The 21,509-nt window shown below is 34.3% G+C and overlaps 1 pseudogene; it reads right to left on the reverse strand.

The window, feature by feature from the left end:
* Positions 1-18,674: 18,674 nt before the first annotated feature.
* LOC105299405 lies at positions 18,675-19,266 on the reverse strand (annotated as a pseudogene).
* Positions 19,267-21,509: the final 2,243 nt, after the last annotated feature.

Here is a 21,509-nt window from a genome sequence, read left to right on the forward strand (position 1 = left end):
CATAATGATGAGGTAATTCTAAATGGTTTACGTCAAATTACAGTAGTATTTATATTTAGTAAATTGCACAGCAGCCTGTGATGCTATCATAATTTAAGAAATGAATCTTGATAAGTGATTTGTGCTTTTTATATATCCCTACATTTTATTAAATATAATTAGCCTGTGTTCAAATATGAATATGATATTAAGACTCAGGATAAGTGACAGGCCTTTCCCAGTAACATTATTCAAATGATATAGGGCCTACTGCTTTTCTGGTCAGAATGATAGATAATGACTTCGTACAAGCTGATTTGAAATTGGATCCTTAATTTTCATTCATTTAATTACAAAACAGCATTATAAAATTCCTACCAAAATAGTTCACATAGCAGTCTGAAATGAGGAAGCTTTTATGTGAAAGCACATTGTATAAGCTTGGTCAGTTGCCAGAAGTGGTAGGATTTTGCTGAGCAAGTCATGGCATTATTAGAGGATGCTGGCATAAACAGAAATGCAGATCAGTAAATGAAACGGAGGATAGAAAGAAACCAATAAAAATGGTGTATTAAAAAAGTTAAATGTAGCTTATTAGAATACACATTTAATAGTTCAGTGTGAGTAAAGACCTGAGGAAATGACCTTTCATTTCAGTATAAGAGAAATGTAATTATAATTTATTCTAACTGTGCTCTTTTATAATAATATAGGATCATTTAGACTTGCTTATGGAAATGATTTCATTGATAGGCTGGCACTAATGATAAATTAATTCTTTGTAATACTTAAATGTAGAGAACTTATAGAAATAAAGAGGAGACTTTTAAGAAGAGCTGCATTCTCCCGGAGAATAAAATAATGAGGAACCTATACTAGTGAATACAATCCAGCTTTTTATATTAATATCTATTGTAAAACTCAGGCTTTGTAATAGAAATAGCATGACAGTCAAAATTTCTTTTTAAAAGACAGAGAGAATCCTACAAACAACTTACCTGTTCAATTAAAATAATGGTATTATTTTGATTTCACAAAGAATTCATCTACTTGAGGTGTTATAATCAGATACTTTGCTTGAAACAGGATTCATGGGTACATAATTGGATATATAATACATCACATATGTTAATCATGATACTGATGGGAAATGAGATGACTAGGGTCCTAAATCTTCAGATTCCATCATGCTGCTTGCCCCTATATGAGGTTCCTGAGTATACATAGCACACGGGAGATGCTAGACAAACATATACTTCATTGTTGCTAGAGTTATGGCCTTAATTTTTTTTTTATGATCTCAGGTTACTTTGGGCTGGACCATAAGTGAATGAAAGTGACTCTTTATCTACCTGATCCCCATCATAACCTAGGTCTAGACTAGAAGTAAAAAAGGTGACCTCTTAGCCCTTTTTCCAGGAGCCTCTCCCTGGTCTTGACCCCTCTTTTTCCTCAACTTTCAGATCTTATACTGTGATAATGAGAGGACAGACAAAGAGAAAAATCTTCTCAGAAAATCCTAGAATAGAATTTGCCTAAACTGTATTGTCACTAACCTTATGCTCACTTGGCTTTACATTAAAAAAAAGTATGAGAAATAGAGACTCATGGACATGGACAATAGACTAGTGGTTATCAGGGGGGAGGGGGGAGGTAGACAGGGTAAAAGGGTTCAAATATGTGGTGACAGAAAGCAATCTAACTATGGGAGGTGAACACACAGTGTAAATATATATATATGCCTTACTGTTAAAGTGTACAGCTGAAACTTATTGGATTTCATTAACCAATGTCACCATAAAAATAATTAATTATTATTATTATTATTTTTAAAGAGTGTGAGGGGTTCCCAACATAGAGAATGCTCATCTTACCACACTTTCCACATGGGAACACACCTGAAACTTGAACTTTTACTTCTTTGTTTCTCGCACCTGAAACTCAAATTATGTGTTCTTTACCCTTGTTAGAGTTGTTCCTTTTAGAAGATGGAGTTGGGGAGAATATTTGACCCTTCCCAACAGTTATAATATGCCACTAACTATAATTAAGATAAAAAATGAAGAATAATTAGACATCTCTTGTTGGAGTTACTCTTCTTAATTCAAGGACACAAATCCCATCTAAAACTTCACTGACCTAGTATATATAAAGTAGTAGGAACTGAAATATTTTAGTTCTATCTTCATTTTCATCACCTAGTTGTTTCTATAAAAATCATCGATTTATTGTTTGAATATAGAAATATATACATTATGATACATATTTGGAAAAATATCAATTTATTAATTGGTCTGTTATACTTTTAAAGAACTAGTTCTGCAGCTAATCTAGTATTCAAGATAAACACATTACATAAAAAAAACTTAAAAATAAGAAAGACTATGATAAATATTGTAAGAGATGTAGAGAGGATATGAAATATATGTTAGAAAGAGGAGCTGTTGTTCTGAGGGAGAAGGAATTGTTATATGGAAGAAGTAAGATTTAAAGAGAGACTTGAAATATATATAATCTCTCATCAGTTGAATTTCACAAAAGTAGTCTAATCCAGTAATTAATATGCAGTTTAAGGACCAGCAATATCAGCATCACCTGGGAACTTGTTAGAAATGCAAATTATCAAGCCCCACTCCACATTTAATGAATTATAAACTCTGGGGATAGGGCCCAGCAATCTGTGATTTATCAACCCTCAATGTGATTCTGTTTCATCCTAGAGTTTGAAGACCACTGGACTAATCAATCAATAAGCCTATATTTATTGATTGACTTATGTGCAAGTTACTAAATAAGCACTCAGAGAATAGAAATAATAAAATACAGTTCTTATTATTTAAAACATTCCAATAAAATTAGAAAGTCATTTTAACAAGCAAACTATAAAAGAAACCTAATAATACAAAGTCCTTAATAAGACCCAACGTGTTCAGAGTGACAGAAAGAGATTACAGAGAACTTTTACTCGAGTGAAGAGTTCCAAGGTATACAAATGGGGATAGTAACAATATACATCTCTTCCCTTCTGTCAACATGAACATTATTATTACCTTGGTCCAGATGGCAATCTGTTTTGAGAAATCAGAAAAGATACTAGATCAAGGAGCCAGACGCAAGGAAAAATAGAGCTAAAGAACTGGAATACAATTCAGTTCATAAATCAAGATTCACGGAACAATAAACACAAATGGCCACTTAATTTGGCCTACTTTGAATTGTTGAGCTTCTTAGATGTGTAAATGTATAGTTTTCATCAGTTTTGAAAAACATTTAGCCATTATTTCTTCAAAATTTTTTCTCCCCCTTTACCATCTTAAGACTCCAATTACAACTATTCTTGATTGCTTAATATTGGCATTGCTTGATATGGCCACTGAGATCCCTTTCACTTATTTTAGTCTCTCTCTCTCTCTCTCAGCTTCAGTTTGCATAGTTTCTATTACTGTGTCTTCTAGTTCACTCTTCTTTTCTTCTACAATATCTAATGCTGTTAATTCCACCCAATGAAAATTTCATTTTAGATACTGTGTTTTTCACCTCTAGAACTTCCATTTGGTCTTTTTTACATTTTTGATTTCTATTCTTATTATGTATAATTTTTCATTTACCTCCTTAAGTGTACAAAACATAAATATAGATGTTTTAATGTCCTTGTATACAAATTCCATCATCTCTCATTTCAGCATCTGTTTTCCTTCTGCTTATAGGTCATATTTTCCTGCTTTTTCACATATCTAGAAATTATTTAACTGAATTTTGAATTTTATGTCGTTGAGTAATAGATTTCTTTGAAGAGTATAGAACTTTATTCTGGTAGGCAGTTAAGTAAAATGATGATCATTTTAATGCTTTTGAAGCTTGTTTTTAAGCTTTTTTTTTTTTTTAGCTCTGCTACTAAGGTATGATCTTCTGAGATTACTACTAAATGCCCTGCACATATAACAATATCTCTCCATTCCGGCCAGTTGAAACCAAAATTATTCCCAACTCTGTGTGAACTTTTGAAACTCTTTGGCTTATATAATCCTGGTAATTATTCTTTCCCTAAGTTTTTCTTTGCCCAACCTGATGGAGTTTCACTCTACATATGTGCAGACTGTTTTTAGCCAAAGACTTAAGGAAACTACTGTGTAGATTTCTGGAGCTATTTCTCTGTGTATCTCCCTCTCCAATACTGTGCCTCACAAATTCTATTTGCATTAGCCTCCCTGAATTCTGCTCTCCTTAGCTCAGTGAGATTCCCTCTTTTGGTACTACTGTCTAGAAAGTGTCTTCACCAGAAAGTCAAGGCGTTTGTTGGGCTCACCTCATTTATTTCCCTCTTCTCAGGGATAAAATGCTACACAGCCTATTGCTCAATGTCCGAAAACTTTTGTTTCATATATATTGTTCATCTTTCTAATTATTTATAGCATGAAAGCAAATCCCACAGGAGATATCCATCATGGGTAGAAGCAGAAGTCCCAAAAATGACTACTATAAAAACGTATAAGCAAAATATATCCACAGAAAGAAGGGTCTTAAGGATGGAGAGCTGAGAGAACTGTACTGAAATATATTCAGTAAACATCTTTTGGAGTAGATAGATTGTTTCCCACTAAACACTGGTTGGTTTTAAAGGTGTTCTGACCCCAAGTGACTGGGCATTCCATATATATTGACATTAATAAATAGTTGCTGTAGACATTAAGTACCTCTGAAGGAATGCCCAATTTACTATCCTTATCAAGTTAGATAAAATGCAGCATTTGCATTATTTAGTAGATTTTTCTGTTCTTTTTGAGAGTGGCCTTTTTATTATATGAATAAGGTCTACTAATTATAAAAGTTTTGAACAATTCAGAAATATATAAAAAAAGTAAAATCTCTATCTTATTGTCTAATAACTGTTTGGTGTATATATCTATACTTATATCTATACCTATATCTCCATATTATAAAAGTAGATTTCTCTACCACTGTCCAGTACCACTGAAGAATAAGTGACAGGTCTTTCTCTACTATACCATCATACCATTCCCCCTCTGTTTTGGGGGACTTTCCAGAATCTTAGGCTATTGCCAAGGAGAAGTATTTATAAGGCACAGTTTGCGTGAGCCCCAGAAAAGCTTAGGGCCTACTTCTGCTGGAAAGTTTTGTCTCACAGCTAAGAGGTGACATGACTCTTTGGCATAGTTATATACTCTCATGACGGGTGATGAATGTTCGCTGGTATCCATTCAGTTTTCATTTGGCTCCTTGACAGTGGCTACCAATAGAGTACTTGGTGCCCCTCAATGCCGAGTCCCTGCTATCATCCGTGCTCTCCTAGATCCAGTCTTTTTGTCCCTAGCCTATGACTACCTTCAAGGACTTTTCCTTTACCCCCTGTAAACATACTCACTCCTAGACTCTAATCTAATCTCTTCCCAGGACTGGGGTGGAATGAGTATATAGGTCAGGTCTTTTCTTCTATTATTTTTTGTAAGCTCTGTACATTACCAACTCTATGTTCTGTTTTCCAGAGGGCCTTCCCTTTTGTTTCTCCGCAGACTTGTTTGGAAGTAAAAACAAAATGAAATAAAACAACAAAAAGTGTATATTAATGCTTTTTTTAAAAAATTCTTACTATAACTATGCTTATTTACCTTCAAGCCATGTAGGCAACTATGCCTATCAAGGGGAAGGGTCAGGAAGTTCAGGAAGTAAAACAAAGAAAAACAAGGACAAAGATAAAATTCAAGGTCATACAAGCCACCACATATAGAAATGCTTAATAATATTAACATATTATTGTACTGTAAATTACCATAATATAGTGAACCAGTCTTTTACTGATGTACACAGTGAAAAAACAAAACAAAACAAAACTTATATCTGCTCAAGCTTTGAATAGCACTTGTGTATTTTGAAAAATTCCTGAAATAGAACAGCTGGATCAAAGGGTATGTACTATTTAAATTTAAAAGATAATATCAAATTGCCTTCCAGAAAGATTATTCCAATTTATAGACTTTTATAAGAGTATATGAGATTGTTAACACTAGATATTAACAATCATATAAATATTTTCCAATGTAATAAGTCTAAATTAAAGTTATCTAATTTTTAAAACTTCTATTTTTATGATCGACAGGTTGAAGAAGTTTTTTTATGTGTAAGAGTTATTTGTACTTCTTCCATGAATTGTCTGTTTATATCTTTTGTGCATATTTGATTTCATTGTTATTCTTTTACTTATTGATATATAGCAGCTTTATATGTATATTGTACAGATAGTAACCCTTTAAATGTTATACATAGCTTATGTAGTGCAAATCTTTTCAAGTCTGACTTTTGCATATTAGCATTATTTACAAGGTTTTTTTTTTGCTATGCAGAGATTAATCCATTTAATAAATATTTATTGAGACCCTACTGTGTGCCAGCCACTAGTCTGAGTTATAGAGACATAGAGGTGATCAAGACAGACAAGGTTCTTGCACTCGGGGCACTCACATTCTAATGGAGAAGCAGGACAATAAACAAGAAATGTACAATTGCACGATAATGAAAATAAACAGAGTGACAAATTGTAGATGGGAGAGAATGGTCAGTTAAAGTCTTTCTGAGAAGATGACATTTGAGTTAAGACCTGAAAAATGAAAATGAGACAGGCAAGTAAAGCATATAGGCAGTGGATGGAGGGTTTGGGGCTAGGGGAAAGTTGGTGTGAGGGAAGAGTAGCAATCCAAAGGACCAAAGGCAGAAAAGAGTTTAGAATATTCAAAAAGAAAAGGAGGGTCACTTAGCCTACTGAGGGACAGGGAAGATGATGTGATTGGGGTTGTAGACAAGGGAAGGGGCCAGATAAGACAAGTTCTTATTTTATTCCAAGAGCGACAGATGGACACTGAAGAGTTTTAGGTATGGAGGGGCATGATTCGATTTATGTTCTTAGAGCTCATTTGTTTTAGCTATGTAGAGAATAAATTGAAAAGGAGAAAAAGTATAAATAGAAAGAAGGCAACTCTTGCACTAGCCTAGATCAGAGATTCTAGTGGCTTAGATTATGGTGGTTGTCATGGAGAGGAAATAAAGTGAGAAGGGCAATTTTTAGGCAATCCAACTTGCTCTTCTATTCCCTACCCCCACATATAACCTATTTTTATCTTTATCTATTCTTCTCTCATCCTTTCTAGTGTCAAGGAATAACGTGCTTAATTTCTTTTTTAAGACCTACCTCTCCAGACAGCAAAAATCACCTATTCGAAAAGCCTTTCTTGAAACTTTGACTGTGCTGAGTCACTAATGTGTGCAAACCTCTACCAAAGCATTTAACATTGTATTTTAATTATGTTCATTCGCCTTCCTTTTAATTAGACCATAGGCTCCATGGAGTGGGTGATTATATCTTATTCCTATATATAACAGAGTGCCTGGGTCAGTATCTGGTACATAGTAGATACTTCATTATTAATTATCCTTGAATCAGGGGAGTGGGTATTGAATTTTACCTAAGACACATATTAACATACTAATTAATTTTAATCTATCGATATTACATATAAATAGCTTGTCTTGGAAAAAAATACCTCTGTAGTCTTGAAATAAGCCCTACATGGGTATGAAAGATTTTTACTTCCATGTAATATCAAATCTGATCTCCTGATATTTTATGTAGTTATTTTTCAACTATATTTTGAATTTAGTATATTTTGTTCACATTTTGGAGCCAGAATTTTGCTGACTATAAAATATAATGAACGAGTGTATAGTTAGGGGGTTTTAATTTCAAATAGCAGAAAATGATACTGGTTAATATAAGCAAACGTAGAGTTTATTGGAAGAATGCTGGATATTTCAAAGAATTCATAGGAAGTTCAAAGGCCTAGGATCAGTATGTAGGCAAGAACCACAGGATAGAAGTCAGCACTTCAGTTGTCATTATGTCATTGGAACAATCCGGTGAACACACCGCTGGGATTGCTACCATTGGATAGTGGATATTGTAGCCAATAGCCACTGTCAGAAAGAAGTCTTCCTTGTTCCTGCTTTTTTTGGTTTAGATTCCTAGTCCCTGGTAGGAGAATTTGATAGGTTTAGCCTAGGTTATGTGTCTATAACTTAAGATTTAGAGGTAAAGATAGCAAGTATCTGACCTTTTTAGTTTCCGTAGTAGAAGGCAAGTAAGTCCTGCCTTCTCCCAATACTCTGTGAGGAATTTCTCAAACATAAAAAGGAGGTTCAGATGTTGGACAGCCATAAAAGATGTACAAGAAACCCTCCCCCAAAAAACAAAACAAAAACTAAAGTCCACTCTAGATGATTTTAATCATATTTGATTATCTTAAGTAGACTATATTGTATAGGAATCAGCCTGTAAACCTTTCAAGGCTCAGAAAATTTCCTAGGAGAAATTCTTGGATAGTTGTTTTTATTTTGTCTATGGTCATTGCTCTTCTCAATTTATCTATAATTTTTAAAAATTATTTTCTAAATGTACAAAAATAAAACACAAGCACACGCATGTAAAATGCAAACTACTTAGGTACACAGAGAGTAAAAAAGTAATAGTTTCACTTTTCCTCTTCCAGAGATAATGATTTTTGACAGTCATTTCTCTATGCATTTACATAGAGAATGTGTATATACATACATTATATGTAGTTTTGTCTTTTTTCAAAAATTGCATTATGTTATACATATTACTCCAATTTCTTTCCACTTAATAACATAATGAGGTTATCCTTCTATACTATTATATAGAGAAACACAACATTTTTTAAGGGCTTTATGATGGTCCATTGTATGGATTTAGCCTCATATACTTAGCCAATAGTCTCTTGATGAACATTTAGGTTTCCAATTTCTTGATATTACATATTATAATAATATGAATATTCTTGTACCTCATATTTCCACTTGTTAGAGGCTAATGATGGTATGTTAAGCTTTTGTAATTATGTTTCTGTTCATTTCTCTTTTTATTTTTAACATCGTCATCATATGCTTAATGAATTTTGATATTACTTTTTTAGTGTGCAAAATTCAAAACTAAAATACCTTCATTTTGTATTTTTTTAATGAATATAAACTTATTTTGTCCTAGTAAATGTTTTTGCTTAAATTGTATTTTATCCGACACCAGTGTTGACAGCAGTTTTCCTTTTGCATGTGATTGTCATACATATATTCACTCACCCATTTATTTTTAGCATTTCTAGATAGCTGAACTTTAGGAGTGTCTCTGATAAATAGCAAGTGATTGAGTGGGCTGTTCCCTTTAGTATTTGGTATCAGAATTTTCATCCTCCATGATCCTGTCTCCCTGAAGTTGGAAGGGAGGATCAGGTCAGTAAAACAACCTCATTCTAAAAGAAGTCTATAAAGAGTAGACATACCACCTCTTGTTATTTAAATGAGCCAAAATAAAATATTTAAAATCAGTTGGCCAAATTGCAGGAAATAATAGTAACATGGATTGAATTTGGTCAGGGCTGGTGTTTTAGTAACTCCTTTCCTACCCATAGATGAGGCCACAGATGCCTCACAAAAGGTGACTGCCTTTATATTCTAACACATAAAAGTAATATTTCCTGGGACACTTTCCTCATCCTGCTTCTCAGCATGTTGCCTCCATCTTGACAGCATTCTGTTTACAGTCACATTGCTTACTTCTCTTTTTTTTTTTTTAACCTATCTTCCTTGTTCTTTGACTAAGCTCTCTATATGAATTATTTGATTCTTCATACTGGCTTTGCTCCCATGGTTCCATGTTCTGCAGGCATAGGCCAGATCTAAATTTCCGCCATACCCAGGCATAACTTAACGGAGGCTCCTTGGATTTATGATCTTCAGCATAAAGATGATCTGAGATAGCAACAATTCTGAAGTTTGTAAGTATGGAAGAGATTTGAAAAATGAAGTAACCATTTGTCTCTTCTGCTCTCCAATCAGGCAGGACTAGTACTGACTATGCCACTAGACTGAAATACAAAAATGGCCCCTCCACCAACTTGAGACCTAGAACATGAAAGATTTTAGATTCAGGCATTTCTCAGTACTATTCCTGAACTTCTCCATCTTTTGGATGCTATTTTATATTTTGTGAGTATGTCCGGCTCCTTCATTAGGCAGAAAGTGCCTGTAACTTATCTACCTTTGTATTCTGCATCTGGCCTAGTAGGGTACTTTACATGTTTAGGCTCTCAATAATTGTGTAAAATAAAGGAGAGAATAATAAAATAATCTATGAGAAAAAAAAGAAAAGAAAATCAATAATGAGGGAAAAGATGACTAAAAACTGTGTTTACATAAAATTGGGATGTGACCAATTGAATGAGGAGTCATCTAGATTGGTTGTCTTGGAAGCGATAGAAAAAATGATTATAAATATCTATAATGTGTGCATAACCTTAGTTCCTTCAGACTCTGAAATGAAGCTGGGAAGAAGAGGGTCCAATGGTAAAATCTAGTCAATCTTTCAGCTTCTAATAGCTGTGTCTTTGGAATTCATTTCCCCTTCCAATTCAAGGGAGTAGAACAGAATCAAGGAGTGACTCACATGGTTTGTGAATGGCTAGTGATTGTTTTACTCCTCCTTATGGCATTTGTCATCTCTGCCTCTGCTGCTCCAGACCTGTGGCCTGGTGGAAACTACTGATTCTGTCATATTTCTGGATGTCAGCCACAATGTTGTAGCCTTAGTTGCTTTTCCATTCCATTCCAACAGTCATTTCTGCCCTTACTTGTACATCAGTGTATTACTAAGCCACAAATAGCATTGCCTTGCGTTTTCAAGTTCTTACGAAGACTCTAATGCTAGAGCTCTTTTATTTGATCTATTATCCATCAGAGCCAGCAGCACCTCCCCAACCCTGAGCCTTCAGCAGAGCACAAATCCACTTGTGCTCTACTCAACCACCCCTTCCCCTCTAACGCAGACCATTTCTTTTTCTGATCAAACCAGTTTACTTCAATAATAACTTCCCTCAAAGTTGGTTCTTTTAAACTGAATTCTTGTTCACAGGAAGGCTCTTATTCTCTCAAAACTCAGGGAGGGGTCTTAGCGTTTGGGGTAGATATCAGTTTCAACTTACGCAGATTTTATAACTCATATCAGAGTCCTTAAGCCACATATAAATAAACCCGTGACGGATCTGCCCTCCTGGACATCTAGATATGCCTCGACGTGCTGGAATCCACAGTGGGTACTTCTATAACTTAGTCTGTCACTCTAAGACTCCTGCTACAATTGAGCAGCTTTTATAATTAAAAAATCACAAATAAACTTGTGAGAACAAAGGGAGAACAAGCATGTGAAAGTGCTTTGTAAATGCAATGTATTATAATTAGTTCCTTATTGTTTGTTTGTTTAATAAGAATCTATGTCCACGGGGGAACTGAGGGCATCAAATAGGAAAGGTTAAAAAAATGAAGGACAGGAATGATTAATTGAAAGAGAAATTAAGTTGGTAAACACATAGATAGTAATTCAAAATTTATGTACTAAATAGGATTTCTGTGGCCCTATTCGAATGCAATAGACACTTGCCAAATGAACAGAAATAAAAGTTGGAAGATTATCATGAAGTAGCTAAAATGTAGTCATACTCAGCCTACATACTTCAGGTAAAAGAAACCTAAATGAAGCTATATAGCATGGGGAATTACAAAGCTTAACTCCAGAGGTCAATTACTCGGGTTTAAATCTGAGCCCTACCACTTATGAACTCTGGGTGAATTTTGAAAAATTACTTAATCTTGGTTTTTCATCTGTAATAAATTAGAGATATAATAGTACCATCTTCTCCATGGGTTTTTTGCAAGTATGACATGAGTCAATACATATAAAGCACTTACTATCACATCAGGCACATAGCAAGTGCTCATTATAAATTAATTTTACAATTCATCTACTCCTGCCATTGTATTTCATAAAAATAAATGGGGCTAGAGGTTACCTAAATTTTTACTAAAACAGAGATTTAAAGACTTGTATTTTTCAGTTAGGTAGAACGTGGTGAATATTACCTGTAATTAAATGAAAAGTATTTCTTTAGTTTTAATAAAAAGTTAGGAAGTAGTCCAGAATATGCAAGTGGCTTCAGCCAGGGGTCCCCAACCCCTGGGTCCCAGACCGGGATCTGTCAGTGGTCTGTTAGGAACCGGGCCGCGCAGCAGGAAGTGAGCAACGGAACCAAACAAAGTTTCATCTGTATTTGCAGCAGCTCCCCAGCGCTAGCATCACCACCTCAGCTCCACCTCAGATCATCAGGCATTAGAGTCTCATAGGAACACCAGTCCTTGGTACCAAAAAAGTTGGAGATCACTGGCTTAAACACTCATATTATATAAAATGAGCTCATTTGCCCTGTTGTTCAGAATATGGGCAAAGGGACACATTGCAATAGGACAAGATCAAGAAACAACAGTTGATATTAAAACAATTAAAAATTTTATTTACTCAAAATGACTACTGTAAATGGAGATTAGTCTCCAAATTGCTATAGAAAACAATTAATATTCATGTGCAGATAGTTTTATTTACAAATATCATATAGTTTACAGTGTACTTTGTTTTAAACTACTGCCATAAATAGAAATCACTTTCACTACCGCTATAGACAGCTACATTAATAATCACATGTAGATATAGTTGAAGCTCTGAATATTAGTGAGTGTATAAACTAATTTGTCCTAAACTACAGTTTTATAAAGAGAAATTACTTTCATAACCATTTGAGAGCTTAATTACTAATCAAACATAGATACAGTTTTAGTTGCAAATATTAGAGATTATTGTGTAATACTTGAAAATAATCACACTCTAAAAACATTTCCAACAATTCTTGAAAACCAAATGCTTAACATAAAACACAAAATGTTCACCATAACAATACTTTCAAATGCTGTTTACTGAAACATGACTTTGAAACAATAATAAAAAAAAATGATTTGGAAACTAGCAATGCTAATATTCTCTCCCAGAAAGGCGTGGGAGTGAGTCAGTAACATTCCCATTGGTCTAAAAGCAGGGCTATCTGCCAGAATCCTGACTCATAAGCAACCTGTCGGCCATATTTAGCGAAGGAGCCTGCAGTTGATTAGCTGTGCTCTGACAATAAATATCCTATCACTGCTGCCAATGAAAATCACCACAGTATAGAGAATTTCTAAGACTATATCATAATTCACATTAACCAAGATAGACAATGCATACGTTAAAAACCTTCATGTGTAGATGTGGTTTCATTACATATATCCTCATGGAATTTAGTTAAGCAGATATTTAATAGCTGATCTTCACTGCAGTCAATGCAAACATTTTGAGGCTGATTATCCAGTTTCTGGGTTATCTATGTCTTGCTTTTTCTCCTACCACTTCCTTTGGCTAACAGCTTTCTGACCATTTCACTGTTCATTAGCACCTGGAAAGGATAACTGAAAGCAGATGAACTCAAACCACTCAATTATGCTTCTCATTAGCAGCTTGACTGAAGGGTTCTGCCCAGGAGGTGGTTGCAACTATTAAGTGAAATTAGGTTTCTGGATTATCAGTGGATTTTAATTATCCACATTGTTTCTGTCCCTTATGACTCTGCATAATCTAGAGCTGGCCATATATATGCTACTTGCCTTGCCAATGTGTCGAAAAAAGTGGATCTTTAATAGGAAAATCAAAGATACTAGCTATCTGTTCTGTTTTTATTCTAGTCCCTTCTTTGTAAGTTAACTAAAAAACACAGAAGGTTCTAAGAGAATTCAAACTAATGGTTATTTGTTTAAATTATTATTGTAATTGATATAACCCTGAAAGTGATCTTATGGACATGTGAGTATTTAGCTATATTTAATACATTTGAAGGGCTCTTTGTGTTTTAAATACTTAATTTGACAGATCATTACTTATACTAATTTCAATTAGGAATATTGTAGCCAGGGAGTGCCAGTAATAATATGCTGTTAAAAGTTTATCCTATGATGCATGAACAGGGTGTGCCTCCAGGAAAAACAAGACTTGTGTGTCTTTCTAAATCATGAAATACTTTATTGTAATCTTTGTTGTTCCATGCATTCGAACATTTTTATTATAAAAGTATTACAGATTTAATTTAAAAAATAGAAATAACCATAAGAATTGCCCACAATACCACCAGTGATAACTGGTTACCATTTGGTAGTATACACTTGCAGAATTTTTCTATTCATAAGTAGATTAATCCACCACCCTTCAAGTGGAGTCATATGAAATTCTGTTTTCTAATTTGCTTGTATCGATCAATATGTTAGGCAGGTTTTTCTGTACTAATAAATATACATCAACACTATTCTTTGAATTGGCTGTAGAGTATTCCATTGTATGAGTGTGCATAATTTATTTAAATACTCTAGATTTGGACATTTAAATGTTCTCCTTTTATTTATTATTATTATTATTATTATTATTATTACTATAACAAAACCAGAAGAAATGCTCTAGGATGTAAATCTTTGTGTACATTTTAAATATTACCTCAAGAGAAATTAGTAGAAGTGGAATTCTGGATTGAAGGACATGGATGTATCTCCAAATGTTTTTTGTTTTTGTTTTTTTTGCTCGACAAAGATCCTAATATTAATCATACTGAGATTTTACAGGTTTTTCACAAGAGTGAATCAGTAATATACTCTTCAGGATTTAACATTTAGTAACTTTTGAGAGGTGTGTGAGTGTGTGTGTAACCTTTCTTAGTTTAATATGGTGTAGCTGATTGTCATCCTGATCTTGTTTTGTTAGTGCTTTCCACATGGAGTGTGTGTGTGTGTGTGTAATTAATCTTTACAGTTTACCGGTATCAATCAATTTAAGAGGACAGATAGGCACCAAAAATATGAAATTTCTCTTGATGAATTATCACAGTAAAACACTAAATGGACTTATTTTAATGTACTTATTAATCTACTGTAATAAAATCTATTCCTTCCTTGAAAGAGATTCTGAATATTCTTTATACAGTGTCATATTCAATCTCAGAAGTAAAAACAAAAATCAAACCCCCAAACCTCTACCTACAGCTTTGTTTACTTAGCTAGACAATCATCAGTGAAACGACTAATATCCACTACCACCACTACCCAGCCCCACGAAACATATCATCTGAAAACATATCAAAATCTCCAAAATATTTTTTAACATCCCCAATCTTCCAACCTACTAAGTCTTTTTTATTTCGGTGAATGATAGCTCCATCCTTCCTTTTGCTCAGGCCAAATACATTGGCATCATCCTTGACTGGTTCTTCTCCTCTTACGTGCCATATCTAATCCATTAAGACATCTCATTGGGTATACTGTAAAAATATATCCTCAATCTGACCAGTTCTCAAGACCACCAACTGCTACCACTGAGGTCCAAGCCACCATCATCCATGTTTTGAATTATTGTAGTAGTCTCTTAAATGATCTCCCTCCTTTGGCCTTTTTACTTCTCGGTTTAGTCTTCACACAACAACCCAAGAGATTCTGATAAAAAAATATCAAGTCACTCTTCTCCTCAAAGCCGTCCAAAGGCATCTCACCTCATTTTGAGTCAAAGCCAAAATCCTTACGATAGGCAACAGGACCCTACAGAATATTTCACTCTCTCACCCTTCACCATACTTTTCGAACCCCTCTCTTGTTGCTCTCCCCTTTTCTCACTTCAGCTACACTGGTCTCCATTCTATTTGTCTAATAAACAGCAGCTAATGAGAACTGGTACTTTAAGATAGTTCCTACACGGCTATAGAAGCAGTAGTTCATAAACAACACACTGCAGGGAGCTCAGCATGCTTTTTACCCTTCACTCATCCACTCTGGAACATCCCATACTCATTTTATAAACCTCACTCACCTCACTCATTCAGTCAGCAAATATTTATTGAGAGCCTATTATGTTCCAGGTACTATTGTACATGCTAGGCATACATCTTTAAACAAAACAGATAAAATGTTTTACCTTAGTAGTTTCCATTCTATAGGAGGAGAGAGAGTACATAATAAGTCAGTAGTGATGTATGTTAGAAAGTGATAATGAAATAGAAACATATAGAACAAAAATGTGAGATTAGGAGTGTGTGCATGTGTGTATGTTTAACCGCTGTGTGTGTGCAGTTGTACTGTTGTTCCTTGCCACAGTGTCATACTTGGACTTGACATATTTCTTGGGTTGTTTTTTGTAAAGGTCATAGATTCTATCTACATCAATATCTTCGTTTCTGACATTGTTACCCCATAAATTGGCTATTATATGTGGTAATCTTCCTGCACTTTCCAGCATAACCTGTTCCTTGGATTTACTCTTACTCATTCCATTGCTTTAACAGCTAATGCATTTATCTCCCTGCCCTCTAGGCTATTGGTAGAAATTACAGCTGACATCTTAAGAATTTGTTGATAGTTTTCTACCACAACTACTTCTTCCCTTCTATTTGGTCTTCTCTCTTGTTTGTGCCTGAGGCCCCTGCTAGTGGCAGTCAGTGACATCCACATGTATTTCTTAACCCCAAAAGTTTGATTGAAACTGCCATACTCAGAAATGAATTATTGACCTGTAAGGAATTAGATCATGGCGAGTTCAATTGGTTATTTACTTAGCAATATGTCCAATTTTAGTCAGAATCAGTATATTTAGGTTTATATCAGTCCATCACTGATCCTGAAGATGTATGAATATCCAGGATAGTTCTGGGCTTTTTTGATTTCTCAATTCTGAGATTTTGGCTTACCGTGGGACAATGTTTTGGGTTATCTCTAAGGGTTTCAGGTAAAACTGAATTTCTTAATCTACTGAACAGCCTGACTGTTCAGATAAGAGAAACTGAATTGACATCTATTTAGGAGATTCTGCTTGGAGATGAGCTATGAATTATAACTCCACTAGAAACTTTTACTTTTCTCTCCTCAAAACTCTGATTTTCTTCTAGTCCAGCCATGCTCACAGGGATTTTAAGCAGATTAATTAGTGCTTGAAAAGCACCTTTATAAATGAAAAGTAGCTAAGTACTAATATAATCTTTTAAACTCTGGATGTTTGCCTTTTTTATTCATATTACAGTTCTAATTTCATATTTTTTCCATAATGTCACCACATTGTAGGTGAGCTCCCAAAATAGACAGTTACTAGGACTAAAACTGTTGTATGACCCAATATGCAAAATAGCTCTGGGAAAGGAATGCTGCATTTGACTTGATTACAGCAATGGTCTATTCTTTTAAAAGGATTTTTGTTTATTCAATGTCATCACATAGTTTTTCAGGGATTTGGAAATGAGAGAATTTTGTATTTGGTATAGCGCAAAAAAAGCTATTTATGTAACAGTCATCAAAGATTAGCTATAATACCATGGAAAGTTTGTTTCAAAACTCAGACATGGAATTTCAGTTTAGCAATAGGTCAGATTAATTTTCATAAAAATCTGGTTATTGTCATTACATTTTCACAACTAAAGTTTAACGGGTTGTGGTGAGATATTTATCTTCCAAGACTGATTTTAAAATATTCATTTGGATTTATAACCAAGTGCCTATGAGAGAAATAAGTCAAAATATTAAACCTACAGGCGATGCAGAAATACCATTGAATTGTAATGATTTTCTATGCTAGTTCACCTTTTCCAGTGTCTTGCAAAGAAAAAAAAAAAAAAAAGTAAAAGCTAATAATATGAGCTGAAGCTACCAAGGTTTGAAAGAGGCAGGTTACTGCAAGGTGGCTGAAAGAGTATGTGGGTGTATCATTGTTTCTAACTTTGAACAAGTTTAAACTTTGGTAGCTGCTCTATAATTAGTACCTAGATGTTATAATAAAGGAAGATTTGTTAGTTTGCTGCATCTACCTGAATGGAATGAAGATCTACTTACTGTTCCTCGTAAGGTAGATAATGATCACTTAATGGTCTTTTGGGCTAACTCTATGCATTACAATGTTAAGGATACCAAAAATTTAACTACCTTGTCAAATTCATTTATTAATTTTATAAACCTTTCTTTAGGAAATAATGCTTTATTTGTTTTTGGCCTTTAACAATTCTGTAGTATAGTCTCTGAAAAATTAAGTGAAGAAAATTGGTATGTTATACCACAAAGATGTATATCTTAAATTCTGATGTAGTTTTTTGTTTGTTTGCTTCCAACTGTATTAGTCACTTTTTATTCTTTTGGTAATCTCTTCCAGAGTTAACTACTTTTGTTTGTAGGTGATGAAATGTCTGAGGAATTCACTTCAGGTGTTAGCTCTACTGTGAGCTTGGTCTTTCCCTTTACTTCAGCTCAGAATTAAGACTTTTGATTCTTGTTTTTTTTGTTTGTTTGTTTGTTTGTTTTTTTTATATATATTTCCATCCAGAAGTAATTTTCACTGTAGAAATAACCCGAAGACAGTCTTACACTTTATAGTAGTGGTCTACAACCAGGCTCTAGCTTTTCCAGGAACACAACACAGGATGTATTTAAATATGTATTAAACTAAGAGGCATTCTCTCAAATAAGTTTAAGTGCATTTTATTTTTAGATGACCCACATGACATGTTTTTCTTAAAACAAAACAAAACAAAGCAAAAAACAATGTCTCTACTCCAAACACTCCAAATAAATCAAAGTCAAAATAAATGAAGACCTCAAGATAATATCAATCTTATTTGTCTTAGTCCTGGTGTGTGGATGAAAAGCAGCAACCTGTCATGATGACCAGCGATAGCTCCAAATGGCCAAATTTGTTAACATTTTTCTATTTTTAAATCATCCTTAAAGAAAATCATATATGGGGTCACACTATCCTCACAGTAGTCCAGCAGAGCAACCATGCCATCAGGATTCACTTTTTCACCAATAAAGAACTGGTAGGTTTTTTTTTTGAAATTAGCAAGGATGTGCTCGATTCCTTCTGTAGCCCCTGGCATAGATGGTTTTACTCTTTTCGGTCTCTGTTCTTCAAGTTTCCCTTTGATCGATATCATTTAACCTTTAATCTACTTCTTGTAGGCTTATTTTGCGAAGCTGATTTCCAGCAAATTATGGTTCATGACAATATCGACAACAGTGATTACTGTGCTTTCAGTACCTTCGCCCTCTGTGCCTTCAGAGAAGGCATTTCCACCAATGAGCGAATCATCAATGTTACTCTCTGTCTTACTGACCATCTTCCCCTCCACCCCCAGGCACAGCCTGTAAACAATCTCCCGGATCTTGTAAATGTTGGAGAACATCTCATTTTAGCTGATGAGGTCTAGGTAGATAAACATGATGGCGACTGGAGGGAAACGATGGTGGCGCTGGCATAGCAGGAGCCTGGAACTCGGGGCCAGCACGATGCAGGACTGGCGCTCAGGGGGAGGGGGAAGTGGGCAGAAAAGCCTGATGTGGTTTTCTAAACTATTGCAACGTGAAAAAATGAGTTGAACATTTATACCGTAAAGTGTCTTATGAAGACATGTCTTCAATAATGACTATGTCAGATACATTTAGTCAGTTAAAGAATAACAAATACATGAGCAGAACTGGAATACTGGACAAACTATTTTTAATGGAAAAAAGTCAGAAAATTATTGCCTATGATATTCAATAGATAAACTGAATGGCTAACCTCTAGGGGGTGCTTATATATTAAATTTGACAACTAAAGGGTGAACGTGTGCTACTTTACCTATGGATTACAAAGTGTTTAAGAGGTAGAAAGCTAATGGTAAGAATGAATGACCAAATTTCAGTGTGTATAAAGGTTAATAGAGAGGTGCTATTGGCCTATATGTGGCCAGTGAGGTTGCAGTTTTATCAATTTATTAAGAACCAGAAGAAGGATGGATTTTAGAGCTACTCAAGATGAGGGGGGAATTATAAAACACTTCTGGGAACTAAGCAAATGTTATCATTGGGCAACAGATGAACGGTGACAGATACAATTTAGTATATCTGCGTACAAGTCAATGCACACTGGAAAAAAATTAAACTGCTTGCATACCCTGAAAAATTTGGAATTAGTATATCTTGAGAGGGCAAAACAAAAAACAAAAAACAAAAACAAAAACCCATAAATGTCCAACAAAGATAGTTCAGTGAATTTGTCTGCTCAGTATTTAGCTGTGGTCAAATGCTGAGCAAAATATTAAAAGTGTTTTGAAACAAGTGAAGAATTACTCAAAAGATATAATGATATACCACATACAGATACCTAAGCTTTGTGACCACAATGCACAAGAAAAACAATACATACAATAGTTACTTGGCTTTGATTAGAGCAAACAAATGTTTTTCGACTTTATTTTAGTATCATGAAACACAATTAAGGATATACTTAGTATTTCTCTGTCCCTTAGTGTTATAAAATAAAATAGGAAAAGAAAACATACAGAACCACAGATATTTAGCACAAATAAGTAAGGAAGAGAATATCTAATGACAATAGAAGGTGGTACCAGATAGTAGCTATGAACACGGGCTTTGAAATCAGACACACCAAATTTCCAATCCCATCTCATCTATAAAATAGCAATCCTAAATAAATGAGATTAACACAATATGTGGCTTATGATACCCAGTAAGTGAGAGTTTGAAAAAATGTGGACTTCCTGTCAGATATTCTGATACTTTTATAGATCTCAGTAGCTCCAACTGAACTGCTTATGTTTTTTAATAAAATTTTTGTACTGAAATATAACAACATGCATTCCAAAAAGTACACAAATCACAAGCATACATCTCCATGAATTTTCATAGAATAAAAAGACCTGTGTAACCATCACCCAATCCAAGAAATAGAACATTACTCAAACTCAGAAAGTCTCCCTCATCCCCCTTCCCACTCATTATCTCCCTTTTCTCCAAACCTAATTACGATTTAGTATCATAGATTAGGTTTGTGTTTTTGAACTTTATACAACTGCAGTCAAAGGGTAAGTAGTCTTTTATGTCTGACAGCTTTCATTCAACATTATGTTTGTGAGATTCAACTATGCTGCTGTCTATAGTACTTTTTATTTTCATAGCCATGAAGCATTGAATTATCTAAATATACCTTAGTTTATGTATCCATTCTCCTGATGATAAACATTTATTTTCTGGTCTCATATAATGCTGCTGTGAAATTTCTTGTACACGCATCTAGTGAATATATGTATGCATTTATTGGGTATGGAATTTCTGAGTCATAAGATAAGCATATACTCAGCTTTATTTAAGACAGAGAAGCAGTTTTCCAAAGTGGTTAGACCAATGTACACTTCCATCAGCAGCGTATAAGAATTCTACTTGTTCCACATCCTAACCAACACTTAATTTTGAAAAGTTTTTTTTTGCTGTTGTTAATTTTAGTAATTCTGGTAGGTATCATCATTTTCTAGTAAGGCATGTTTCTTGTTTTATACAGGAAAAACAATGGTGGAAATTTTTGGTTATTCGAATTAAATAAAATTAGGCATGCTGAGTAGAATTACTTGGATATATCTCTATTCCCCATTCCTTTTCTCAGGCTCAAGTTTCATAATTGAAGGCTTTAAAAGTAAAGCAAACCCCAGCAAGTTATTTTGTGGGTATCAACAAGCTGATTTTAAAGTTTA

Source organism: Pteropus vampyrus, unplaced genomic scaffold, assembly GCF_000151845.1.
Source record: "Pteropus vampyrus isolate Shadow unplaced genomic scaffold, Pvam_2.0 Scaffold184, whole genome shotgun sequence".
NCBI lineage: Eukaryota > Metazoa > Chordata > Mammalia > Chiroptera > Pteropodidae > Pteropus > Pteropus vampyrus.